The sequence below is a fragment of the Protopterus annectens genome, chromosome 3.part0 (genome assembly GCF_019279795.1).
Source record: "Protopterus annectens isolate FY-2018-M chromosome 3.part0, PAN1.0, whole genome shotgun sequence".
NCBI lineage: Eukaryota > Metazoa > Chordata > Ceratodontiformes > Protopteridae > Protopterus > Protopterus annectens.
In genome coordinates this window covers 232,807,242-232,821,651 of record NC_056731.1, presented here as the reverse complement: position 1 = coordinate 232,821,651, position 14,410 = coordinate 232,807,242, and the positions used below count along the sequence as shown (strand labels likewise).

General features: G+C 37.6%; 1 protein-coding gene across 4 annotated transcripts in view; it reads right to left on the bottom strand.

The window, feature by feature from the left end:
• The window catches only part of MACC1 (MET transcriptional regulator MACC1), a 501,067-nt gene extending 489,049 nt beyond the window's left edge, over positions 1–12,018 (bottom strand). For 3 of the 4 annotated variants that reach the window (XM_044064711.1, XM_044064709.1, XM_044064714.1), the window contains exon 1: positions 11,733–11,884. The gene's annotated coding sequence lies outside the window, so the exon portion shown is untranslated. Of the gene's footprint in view, positions 1–11,732; positions 11,885–11,961 lie in introns of those variants that run through there. The other variant, XM_044064707.1, reaches the window with a different exon arrangement.
• Between the last annotated feature and the right edge of the window lie 2,392 nt (positions 12,019–14,410).

Sequence of the window (14,410 nt, the reverse complement as noted above, 5' to 3'; positions counted from 1 at the left end):
AGGATCTCAGTGCTAAAAATTAGTTGAAACACAAAGTACAAAGTATAGAACACATACTTGGACAATGACCTAACTTTTGACCAACATGTGTCGATTGTAAGAAAGTCCTTCTTTAATGTACAGCTTATAAACAAAGTGATTGTGCCTAAATCTAGGGATATCATTGCTGCCTTTTACTCAGGCCTCAATAGGCCAGTCATTGAATATAATGCCCCCCTTTGGCATATATCTGTCCAGACATATGCAACAACTAGAATGCCAACAGAGATACCTTACTGAAAGGATACAAGGCCTAAACAACATATCCTACATGGACCGATTCAAAGTCTTGTCTCTATACTCTTTGCTAATAGGTGACCTGTGTCTGGCATACAGGGCATCCTCCAACCTATTACTGATGGATTTACTGCACATCAGCTAGTCAAATGTCATCAGAAATACTCAGTCTAGGGATCTAAATCTCTTTTACAACATCAACATAACAGTTTGGAGGGAAAGGTTTAGCTTGTAGAAGATACTACTGCAATGATCTCCATCTACTTAAAACAAAGTTCATCCCTGTCCATTTTCAAAAGCAACTTAGATCTATGGATGGGAAACAGAAAATATACCCCAGGACTGCCTCCTGTACTACTAATGAACAGATGTGGCTCCTAAATGCTTTATCCCATGCATTGGTTCCCTCACATTTTCTATGGTATGATCCCAGCTATTCTCATCAGAGGTAATATATAAGTATCAGCAATGGGATGGGTAAAGCCAATCTATAACCAAATGGGATAGACTATTCTGAGCACAAAAAGGGAAATTGGCTTGGCTTAAAATTGCCTGCAAAGGCAGTTAGCCTAGTACTTACCTACGAACCTATAATAATAATATCCATTCATTAACCACATAAGCCTACTGGTCACACAATCTCTTTTCAGGCACGACCAGGAAGAAAGGTCTGGTTAAATGACATACTTAAGGTCACACATCAGGAAAAAGAGGACTAAGGGAATCAAACTCTATCACTGATAGTACAGTTCACAGCCTTAACCCCCGGCACTGTCTGTTCAAGGCTAGATTTAATCTATACCTTCAAATGCTGAGTAAGAGATAGCCACTAACACATTATTGTAAAGCAGACTAGTGCACTTGCTAAAGGCAATCTCAGGCAGTTGATGCACAAGGTTAAAACTGTGAACTGTAGTTCCTATTGTACAGGGTTTGATTCTCTCAGCCTTCCCTTCCTGTTGTATAACTATGTGCAAGTGTCTCAACCAGACATTGCTCCTAAATGACATCTGCAAGTAGACTGTACAACCAGTTGACCTACTTGGTTCTCAAAGGGTCTATATTAGTTTACCGAAGGTTATTTTCAGAGAACACCTCATTGTCAACATATTCAGCGAAAATCACTTCCGCAATTTGCTGAATTTTCCAAGGGCAATGAAACAATTGCCCCACAGCACAATTTAACCCACAACTAACTAAATCAAACTCACCCAAGTGGGGGGCTTCACCCCCACATCCCCCATGTGGTGGCTGTGCCCCCTATAACCCCCCTAACTACATATACCAACTCAAAGATTGCACTGCAGTAGGGAAAAGGGCAAAGTTGTGTAGCTGGCCAACTACTTCATTGTCCTTTGAAAATTCAGTGAATCGCAGAAGTGATTTTTTCACTGAATATATGTTGATGAAGAGGTGTTTGCTGAAAATAATTTTCGGCGAACTAATATAGACCCGTTCACAAATGGGTATTATTAAAAAGCAATCAAAACTGAGAAATAACAGTACTCACTCTATATACAGTGTACTCTGCATATAATCAAATTATATCAGGGAAGTAAAAACCTTGACTGTAAGCTAAAATTATGTAAGTATAGCAGCCTCATTAAGCCATTTCAGAATATGACAAATTAGAAAACAATAATAACCAATAAAAATAATACAGGGACTACAGAAAGGACCAAACCACAATGAATAACTTATTTTAATCAGTTTTGTGGTGAGATTATTCTTTAATCCTTTCAGTGTATCCAAAAAATAGGGAAACTGGAAGATGTTGTTCTTGCTGCCTTGTCTGTCATCAAATTATGTATATTTAAGACGGTTTTGTTATAGACTGAGCTATAGAATCACCGTAGAGCCTGGGAAAGTAAACCAACTGGAAGTGTTCATTGCTGCATGGATATCCTTGTTTTAAGGATACAGAAAGTGGAATAAGGGATCTATCATGTCAAAAGGTTTTTATAGTAATGAGTGACATGTTAAGAGTAATGCTTTTATCTGCCATTTAGTCGAATCATATTCATCATTTACTCCCTTCAAGCTGTTAAAATCATAACATGGTTTAAATGTGATAAGCGAATACTGAAACAGATTATATTGTGCATGAAGGTACATAACATTACCTAATTTATTCAACACTGTATAAAACTACACCACAGTACAAACTAAACACCTGGTTATTATCCATCTACCTTCACCTTGACTTCTCCCTGACAAGTTAATAGTTCTCAACCTCTTAGTACAAGAAATCTGGACAAAGTCAAACATAATGGGGGAGCAAACGCCCAAAAATAGCTACAGATTTTAATTATTGCTCTTATAAATTTAGAAAGTTACTAGGATATGAAAAGTGAAACCCAAATGCATGTCATTATTTACTAATCCTCAATGTTTTATTAGGAGCAGACAAAAATATGAGGCAAAAATCTGGACAATCTGTGAAAATCTGGACAGTTGAGAAGTATGGTGATAAATTATAAACACCTGACCTAATAAAATCACCATTTTTCTTCTATCACTATCTCTGGAAATTACCGTTTGAAAAGCTGTGGCTGGATCTTGGCAGCTTTCTTATCAGGCAGACATTCAGCCTTAAATACCAAAAAAGGCATTTCATGAAATGTTTAGCAACTTAGTTCCTGCATTTTTAATAACTTCATTTATTAGTCATCTCAAATGTAGCTTTACATTCAGACACCTTTTGTTCCACTTTAATGTAATCTTTCTGCCAGAGATATACCTGTAAACATGTCATATTACGTAGCTGCTCTTTTCATACAAGACACTACATTAAAAACACTGCCTATTAAAGGTGGACTTCAACTGACTATTATGTGAATAATATCATTTAGGGAAATTAAAATTACATATACAGTGATGACGCATGTTTCAGCAGACATACTGCAGTGAATGTCAACCCACTAAAAATTTCAGCTAAATCAAATTCTCATAGTTAAAAACAGGAATGAAAAAAAAAAAAAGACACCCATGTAAATATCATTCCCATATGCAAATCACACAAAAGTACTGCTGTGGGATGTTGTACCTTCAGTGGCACTCTGAATTATATATTTATGAGTTTCAAGATTGCCACATATTATGCCAAGGAAGTATTTGTTTTGTTTTAATTTATTTATTTATGATCTCCATACAGCTGACCATCATTTGTGGTCTTCCTCTCATTCACTGAGTCTATTAAACTCAACTAGCCTTCTCTGTAATCTCCCTGACACATTTAGGGAGGATGAGGAGATCAAAGCATTACACTAATGCAAAATCAAATTTTTGTTTATAACTCTATGACCTCAAACTCTGGGAGCACCTGCCTTTCACCAGAGAAGTGCATGCAATAGGCATTTGTAGCATATCATCTTATTTCTTCAATGACTCAGACCCATGCAAATCACCAGGGCATCATCACCATTCTCGACTAGAAACAACCACGAGGTGCACCCTGGTATGCACATCCACCTCCCAGAATGGAAATGCCCATCCTCTCTGCCTGAGCTATCAAGCACCCAAGCCATGAAGCTCAGGTCATCTGGGCCATATTCAGGGTTCTAACTCTCTATACTACTGTAATTAGCCATATCACCAAGACATCCTACCCACAAATTTAGGTCACACAAAATGAAAACATTTTCCATTGAAACTAAACTAACTGAACATAAAATGATATAAAATAACTTTGCACCCCCTATACCCCTACAACTTAAAATATATCAACTCTACAATAACACAACAGTAGGGAAAGGAGAAACTTCCTTAACTCCATTGTCTGCCAATCTCACATTCACATACACCAACAAACCGATCTCACACACACACACACACACACACACACACACACACACACACACACACACACCAACAAGTAAACTCACACACAACAATCTTCCAAATCTCATGCTCACATATAAGTAAGCTACACTCCACCAGTCTAATAATCACACACTTATGCTTCTGACACAATATAACGGATACAAGCATACTTCACACAGCCATTCACACACTCAAATGCACAACCATATCTCTACCCTCCATGCATACACACAGGCACTCAGACACACAGATGAGAGGAAGCTAAAGATGAGGAAAGAGCATTCCTAGACTTGGAGAAAGCATATGACAAGGTCCCAAAAGAGCTGATATGGGCACTCCTATGGTGGTTCGGAGTCCCAGAAACATTGGTAGAAGCAGTGCAAGCTATGTACAAGGGCACAATAATTCAAGTACAAACAGTGTTCAGTCTCACAGAGGGGTACCCAGTGGGAGTAGGGGTGCATCAGGGTTCAGTTCTGATCCCAATGCTGTTCATACTGGTGATGGACTACATTAGCAAACTGGTCAGAGGGGATAGATCAGCAAAGTTGCTGTATGTAGATGATGTGGCATTAGAGGCCATTTCTGAGCAAGAACTTCAATAAAGGATGAGGAATCGAATTCAAAACTGAAGGGGCATAGGATGAAACTCAGTACAGATAAGACAATAGTAATGGCAGCAAATGGGGAAATCAGAAGAAGATGAAAATTGAGATAGAAGGAGAAATCAGAAGAAGATGAGAACTGAGATAAAAGGGGAAATAGTGGAACAGGTTAACAGCTTCAATTATCTGGGAAGGGTGGTTGAGAAGAAGGGAAGTCTGAATGAAGAGATCAAAGCTAGAATCATAGGGGCTACAGCAAACTGGCACAGTGTCTGGTGTAGTATATGACAGAAAAATGCCAAATAAGTTGAAAAGGTGCACAAAACAGTGGTGCAACCAGTACTACATTATCATACAAAAACCTGGGCAGTAAAAACAGAGCAATTGAGGAAGCTAGAGGTGATGGCGATGAAGTGGTTGATACAAGTGGTAGGATTCATACTGTGTGACAGGCAAAGAAAGGAGGACATAAGATCAGAGGCCAAAGTAGCTCCAATTGCAGAAAAGGCCAAAGAGAACAGATTATGGTGGTTTGAGCACATGTGCAGAATAGCAGAAGACAATCTGGCAAAGAAGATTTTGAACAGGCAGGAAGAAGGCAAGAGGAAACAAGGACATCCATCAAAGAGGTCATTAGGCAGGGATGTCCTGTTGTTCCTTTAGGTACATCTTTTGTGGAATCAGTTCATCACAGAAGGATCACCCTTTGGATTTTTGTAGATGTGCTTGTGAAATTCAAGCACTCTGTAAAACCTTTCTGGCTTCCTAGGAGCAGAGGGGTAAACAGTCATGATGTTGAGCTAGGTCTTCAAAGACATCGTCCAGTAATACATGCACTGGAGGAATAGCCAGCGGTCTGGATAATTTTATTTATTTTATTTTACATTTGTTGGCCGGAATAGTCCAACTGGATGTATGCCCATTTTTAGTGGTGGCCCGGGGAGAAAAGCTCCAAGGTAAACAGATACAACAAAACATAAGCAAAGAAGATAAACATGTTCTACAGGTTAGAGTTAATCCTGAGTGAAAGCAGGAGTAAATTACACAATAAGATGATTAAAAGATTTTACACATTCTAGAAGAGAATTAGCCAGGCTTGATACAATGACATTGCCAGTTTAGTGCCAGACATTGTTTGAGTCTAGTTTTAAATTGACCTAGGGAGGAAAGTAAAGTAATATCAGCTGGAAGTAAGTTCAAGGATCTACCTACAGAGTTTGCAAAGAGAGAGTCACCGGCTGTGTTGTTAATTTTGCTAGTCTGAATTAGTAGTCTGTTAGAGGATCGAAGCAGTCGAGGATTGTTATAGGGGGTGATAAGATTTTTAAGTGCAGGAGTATTGTCTGGATTATAAAGGATTTTATAGGCCATAATCAGTTGGTTATACTGGATTAGACTGGGTAGTTCAATCCACCCAAGCTGGTTTAGATTGAGGCAATGATGTGTCCGAAAAGGCAGCCTAGTGGCAAACCTGGCAATGTGGTTGTAGCAGATTGAGTGTTTGTTAAGGACAGTCTTGTTTAAATTACAGAGTAGAGGGGATGCATGCAGAAGTGTTGAAAGAAGGTGAGAGTGAGCTATGGTAATTTTGGCTGGTGGGGTTAGGAAGGCTTTTATTCTGTAAAGTGACCCTAATTTTTTATTGATGGTTTTGATACATGTAGGTTGAATTTTAGATTGTTATCTATAATGACACCTAATAGTTTTGTAGATGGGTCAGGGGAGATTATTGTGCCATCATTTGCATTTATGGTAAAGGTAAAAGCAGTAGAACTATGTGTTGGTGAAAATAACAGCATTTTGAGTTTTTTTGGGATTTAGTATCAGACAACATTCAGAAAGCCAGTTTTCTATAGCATTAAAGGTGGTCTGGATATCTGACCCTAAGTCTGTTGGAGATGTGACAGAGATCAGGGTAAAGTCATCAGCGTATTGGATACAGCTGACATTTGGGATGACAGTTTATAGGTCGTTAATGAAGATAGAGAACAGCAGGGGCCGTAGTATAGAGCCTTGTGGTACTCCAAAGTTGTTAGTTAGTAGGTTAAAGTGTTTGTTCTGCTAAAGAACGGCCTGCTGTCTCCTATTCAGGTAGAATTTAAACCATTGAAGAGCTTTAGTTTCTAGACAGAATGTTTGCATGGTGTGTATTAAAAGTTGGTGGTCAACCATGTTGAATGCCTTGGAAAGATCCAAGAAGAGGGCAGAGGATATGTGATTGTTGTTATGATTATGGTTTATGGTGTCGGTAAAGGCTTTTAGGGCTGAGGTAGTGCTGTGGTGAGGATGAAAGCCATGCTGGGTATCTGCCATGAGGTGATTCTGGATTAGGTGGTGCATGAGTTGTCAGTGAATACATTTTTCCATAATCTTTGCAAGTGGAGAGAGTATAGCAATTGGCCTACAATTAGAGAATTCAGTACAGCTGCCCCTTTGTGAAGTGGGATTACGTAGGATATTTTCCAGATGGTGGGAATTCTAGCTTCTACTATGGTTCGATTAATTAGTATTGATACCAGGTAAGCAATAGCATCAGCTGATTTGTGAAGGTACTTGGCAGGGAATTGATCAGCAGAAAGTGTGGTGGGTTTTAATTTTTTAATCAAAGTACAGATAAGTGACGTGGAAACTGTTTGGAAGCTGAACAAGAGTAGGTTTCTAGGGGTGGTACTATCAGGGCCAGGTGAGCTAGGAGGTAGTTGGCTAGTTAGGGCTTGAATTGTCTCAGTAAAGAATCGGTTAAAACTATCTGAAACATCCTTGGGGGATTTATCTATAGTAGCAGTGGAGACAGGGCTAGAAGTTTGTCCAGGGTGTAGTAGATTATTCTAACCTGCCTAAAACTTCTGAGGGTTATTTTGATTTACTGTCTGTAAATTACAGTATTATTGTTTTTCGTCTTGTAAAATGGATTTTTTAGTTTTGTTCCTAGATTGCCTGATTTAATGTGATCTTGAGGGTCTTTAGTAGAATGCCATAGAGCCCATAATTTGTTTCTAAGGGTAATTTTGAGTTTAGACTCTTTAGAAAGCCATGGTGCAGTTTTTGCTTTTGTTCTCTTTGAACGAGCAGGTGCATGCAAATCAAGGATCTCAAGACATTTGTTATTAAAGTAAACAACTGCCTCCTCTAAGGGGAGGGGTTTTAGAATAGACCAATTACATGAGTTAAGTTCCTGTTGGAATTTGGCAGGGTCAAAGTTTTTTTTTGTTTCTAACTTTTCTGAGTAAGGGTGCTAACATCAGGGTCCTTTGCCTTTTTGCCTTTCTGTTATTTAGAATGACACTAATGGACACAAGAGTCTGCTGAGGCCCTGCTGTAACAGTGGATTGTAACACCACTGTGCAAGCCAAAGAAGAGGACTCCATATGGGAGGCAAGTATTTTGACCTTATTTTTGAGAGTTTTCGCATTCAGGACAATTAGAGACGTCACGCTGAGGCTCCAAACAGGACAGACAAAACAAGTGAAAATTTTCATGCAGGATTTGCTTCCCACACTTCAAGTAATTGTTGACTTTTCTGAACATTAAATTAGAGGAGAGATTTTCCCAACAGTGTACCTATATGACAGGAAGAAGTTGAGCGTCCTCTGGAAACAGGAGACAACCAAGGTACTGAGACCATACTGAACACACATGAAATGCATTGGACTGCACTACTAGAAAGAATGGAGGATGGCACTGATGCATACCTTCCTTATATTCTGACATCCAAACATCAGTCTTTGGGTGTCTGTTGCCAAGGAATGATGTAAAGGTTCTGGAAATCAGGCTGTTGTAGGCTTTTGCATGGTAAGAAGATCCCAAGATGGAGTACTGCAACATTATCAGATATAGCTTTGTCTAAAGAAAATTGTACCATAATATGTAAAAAAATTCTGTCATCATATTTTAATATTGTGTGCATTACTATTCCTTAAATCACTCTAAACATTTTTATAATATTTTAATTTGTTATACCCCTAAATTGCTATTGTGGGGATTATCATACCGATGTGGTTTTTTTATCATGTTCTTTGTTTTCACATTAAGCATTTTGGGTCTGCATGATATGACACAGTCTAGACACCACTTTACCTAAAATACTCTGACCTGTGCTTACAGTCTATAAAAGCCTTTCATGCTCCATTTTCACTTTTTGCATTACAAAAGAGAACAACAACAGGATTCTGTTAAAGAGTACAAAACTGTAGTCCCTAAAAATAATTGTGTACTCTCCATCTCACATGCATTGTTAGGAGTGAAAGCTGTTATCTTTATACAATCATTTGTGACAAACAGCTATTAAGGCAATTAACAAATGCCTGTTGTTTCTTTTATAGTGTGTTTAATTTTAGAAAGATAAGTAGATGAAAGCAGCAAATCACTTGAAAAAAATAAGTTATTACCAATCTGTTTATATGATGTTACAGTGTTCTTCATATAAAGATTTCTCCCAGTTTTTATTTTTTACTTTTTCATTATATCCAGTTGTATTAATACTTCCCTCATCTCAGGCAAACAAATTCTCTGAATATAAAATTGTATGTAGTGACTATGTCTGAAAACTATAGAATCAATCCTGTCTAAGCCATGTCATGCAGGATGAAATTGGTTCAGTCCTAATTGCTGAGGGTAAACACGTCAAAAGTCTGACTCATTGAGTTTGCTCACCTTTCTCAGAATTGGTACAACCTTAAAGAATGTTGACGTTAGTAAGACTGGCCTAGAATAGGGGGGCAGGGGGCCACACAAAACTCTGTGAAGCAGAAAACTAGATGAGTCAGACATCTGTTGAGTTTGATCTCCAGAATTAGGGTAACTCCTGATAAGATAAAATATATTCTGAAACAGCATCATATTTAAATAAAATAAAAAAGATGGGTTTGTAAGCTCTGCAGTAGACAAACAATTGGAAAAATAACGAAACATACTGAAATGCTGATGGACACAAAACATCTGTGTAATATTACAGGGGAAAAGTAACTGCAGATTAATTACGTGACAGAATGGAGCAGTCTTTCAAAACATCACATAAAGGGTTTAATCAGCACAACAGCTACAGAATCTTTATTACATAGTAAACTGCCTCATAATGATTAGTTCCAAATGACAATGGGCGACAGAACTGCTATACATGTAAGATCTAACCTATCATGTTTCTGTGAGCAAAAATAAATAAATAATAATAATATAATATTTTCCTCTCATCTACAGTGCCAAATGGAAAAGTAATGACAAAATATTTTTGTGAAAGGGGGTTTGCTAAAAGTAAGACAGCATTCACTGAGAGCATAAAAATATTTTTTTTGCCTTCCATACCTCCATGCAAGTAGTTGCACCCCCTGCTCCCCCCCTACTTAATATAGCCATATCTGAGGTTGCTGCATCCTGAGGGAAAGGGACTTGCCTACTTACAGTGTCCCTCGACAAAGGAGACAAGTATCTACATTGTGCTGAATTTGCAGCAAACTGCAGGCTGCGAAAGACATCATGATCAGCAGTTTCACCACTGAGACTATGCTAAAAGCAGGTATGACAGTCTGAATTTTATGACACAGTGCCATGCTTCCTTATGAATAATTAATTATTTTTGACTTGCAAAAAACCCAGAAATGTATATTTTACAGCAGCATTCTGATGGCAATAAACACTGCTATATCAGGTTTGTACAAAAAACATATGCCCCAATGATATCAGATATTTCTTATCGCAGCACAACATGTAAACACTCCTCTTTTACACACGAGAATGTTTTTTCTTATAGGTATCATGAATGTCAGCAAACATTACTCTTTAAAAACACACACTTTTAAAACCAGCTGAGACCAACAATAGAAGGTCTAGTTTTTAAAGTATAGTTCATACATAGCATAGTACTTTCCTGCAAAATCTATTATGCAGTTGTGTTTAAATTTTAAAGAAACCATGCCTGCTTTATTTTTTTACAAAAGTATTTCTAAAAAGCAGTATATACGTGTAATGTGGGGGAAAATAATCATTAATCAAATACATATTTTTGAAACAGAATCCAAACTAATTCACCCATGGAAATTAGAAATGATGAAAATGTCTTTGAGATAAAGTACAAATATGATAACATTGAACTGAAATTCCCCAGCCAAAACAAGTGCTGACAATCAATGAGAAAATGCATGTTGATTAGGTAGCATTTTGCTTAAAACTTTACTTTACTATAAGCTGTCAAAAGGTTAGAGAATTTTTAGCTTTTCTTGCCTCACTGCATGTTTGTTAATGCAAATCTACAAGTAATACATGATTTGCTTAAGTTCAACAGGGAGAAAAACTTGCTAACATCCATAGAACTACAGCATTCTATGAGCAGGACCAGACTTGAACTGTTTAGCATTAACACGTGAACACACATAACACTAAAGAACATTACATGGGCCAGATACAAGCAACTACAATGAATGTTTTATCATTTACAACCAACATGTTAAGTGACACCGTTTCATAACTAGTGTATTGGAAGTAGAACACTGAACCATAACTCTGACATCCTTATTTCTTTACTAAATAATAAAGTTCTTTAGTTCTTCTTTTGATATAAACATACAATAAGCTGTAGTGAGCTACCATGTTTTTTTAACTACTGTGCATGTCCAATTAGGCAGGAAAAATTTACAGATTATTATTACTTTTTAAGTTACTGATTGGTTTTATTTCAGTAAGACACTAAGGCAACTTCTCTTGTCTTTCTGTTTTGCTTTTCTTCCTTAAACAAAGACTAGCACAAATAGATATAGAATAGCTTTCCTTGAAGGAAAAAAAAAACTATATCACACATGCGTATTTTATACTGTGCCCTTAACTAATAAAGCTAAAACACTTCATTAAATAATGCCTTCAGCATAACGGTGGTATAGCCCCTGCATTTGGCATTACCAAGCAAGAATATGAAATGATCATTCATTTTTTTTAGAGTCGAACTGCTATGGCAGCTGAACACATCTAATGCGTTCTAAGTCTACATACAAATGAAGTTTACAAATTTGTTAATTGCTAACACAAAAAAATAGTACTTACCATATTTCCAAGATTAGCAGATTTGGACTGTGGTGGTATATTTTAAGCTTCCCAGTGTAAATGTTGAACTCAGTAACCACTTAGTTATGAGAAAAGTCATTGTAGTAATTGCTTGCTAGAAGGGAGGGGCAAAAAAAATGTTCAAATACTTTTCCCTGATTTGTTAAGCCTTTGCTAAACATTACCTTGTAAACAGTAACCTGGGAAATGAAGTTGTTTGTGGACTTACCTCAGTACTTTAAAGATTACACAGCCAGACCTTTTAGAACTGCAATATCCACAAACCTGTAGTTCTGGTAACACCTTAATACATTGTTATACCTGAAACCTGCAGGATATATTCATCGGTTTCGGCTGGCAGATGGAGACAAAAGGAAGTTGCTTAGCACATATTAACAAAAGCTTTATGCTGACAGGTAAATGACTGAAGGTAAATACTTTAAATAAAGGAGGTGTAGTGGGGGCGCCCTTTAGTCAGTGTGTGCACTACAAGAAAAACAACACCGCTTACTGCAATCACACAAGCGTTTATTTGCATTTTAGGAAACTTGTGATTTTTTTACTTCAGTAATTTTCAGAAACATAATGGCTTTCATACATTAAAAGAATGAAAAGAAGATATACAATACAGACCTACTTCTTAGATTGACCACTGTGTTTACTTTAAACTGCTTCCAACCATTACTTTAAAAATCTATTCACGTGTCTTATGTTCAGTTAAACACTTATTTTTGTGAAAAATTATTTTTTGTCATCATCTTACAGTTTTGCACTTCACTGTAGCATGAGATACCCAAACCTCAACTGGCAGGCCAGTACAAAAATCTAACTTATTCATTCATTTTGCATTTTATAACTTGGTGAGCACATTAAGAAGACACTGGCTTCTCTTAGGCACAATGCAGAAGAATCCCAATAGTGATCATAAGATAGATGCTAAAGATATTCAAGAACAGCAATTAGAAAAAGGTATTTATAACAACAAATGTGACTATCATCTAAATGAGTAAGTAAAAAAGATAAGTCCTACCTGGAATATGTCCATGGAAACAGCAAGGGAACCACAAATCTTAATGGAATCCGAGTATTATTTAATTAGGTCAATACACTATTCTTTTTTGCTCCCCCTTATACATCATTCTTACCGGCCTAGCTCTCAGTGCCCACATCCATGCTGGGTCAACCAGCTAGTCTCCTACCTCCTGGACTTAGTCTGGAATAGATGGTCAGCAGTTGTGTACCATAAGAGCATACTGGGAGCTTAGCTTTCATTGCCTCTGTCCCATGGGGTTTGTTCTTTTATATGCTCTACCCACTTCCATTTCCACACACCCCTCCCTCACTGATCAACTACATCTGAGGGAAACTCCCCTCTTTGGACCACACTTCCCCTTAGGGAGTGTCATCATTGACTGCCCTCTCTGCCACACCATCAAACACTTGAGCTGTTAAACCAACCTGGGTCGGCTGGGCTGTGGTCACGGCTTTATCTCTGTATGCCACCACAGCAGCTCTGTCAGCACACTGTTCTTAAGAACCTCCTCATAGCAAAAACTCATGAACAATGATTTGGTCAAGAGACTAAAACTCACATGGCATTCAAAAAAGACAGAAGAAAACAAACCTAGTAGTTACAGGCTTTGTAGTACCATGCAAATTAAGCTGAGGGGAAATCCATTTACATCCACAAAAACTGGAGATGCTGTTTGTAGCCACTATATTATAAATGTTGACCATCCTGCTGTACGGTTAGTAATGGTGAATGGAATGTTTAAAGCAGGTGATTATAGTCAGGAAGTATCACGTGAAAGAAAGCACATATATGAAATATAAACATCCTTCACTACAACATGTAGCCAGTAGGATATCTAGTATGAAATATACAAGTGCCATATAAATGGCCAGTAATGCCGATTCAGAAAACCAGGGAACAAAATGATTAAATTCTACCAGGTCAACAGAGAACCCATATAATGCGTATAAATATTTATATATACTACTGGGCGGATCACATATTAACAGTACAGATGTAAAAACTATTGGTTGTTGCACAGGAGGAGTTGTTTTGGCTGATGGATTTAAAGCTTGCAAAATGTACTGTCTCACTCTCTCTCTCATACATACATATACATATATATATATATATATATATATATATATATATATATATATATATATATATATGGTTCCCTATCAGAAGCCTGAAACACTATAAGCCTGAAAATCAAAATCCTGAAAACTATAGCCTGAAAATTCAAAATCCCGAAAACCCAAAATCCTGAAACTCAAAATCCTGAAAACACAAAATGGACATACTGACGTCATTGTGGCTTTGCTATTGTTAGCCCGGTGGTGTTAGGTCATGCGTTGCGTTCAGGTAAGTGCGCGGTTGGTTTTATGTTAGGGTTAGGGGCGGTTTAAGTGAGTTAGGGTTAGGGCGCAGGTTAGGCATGTATGCAATAGTGACAAATATTGGGGTTAGGGGCGGTTTAAGTGAGTTAGGGTTAGGGCGCGGGTCAGGTGAGTGTGCGATAGTGACGGACCTTAGGGTTAGGGTTAGGGTTAGGGTCAGGGTCAGTTGGTAGATATTAGTGTCTTTATAGTGACATATTAGCATTATTTGTGTTTTCAGGATTTTGGGCTTTCGGGATTTTGAATTTTCAGGCTATAGTTTTCAG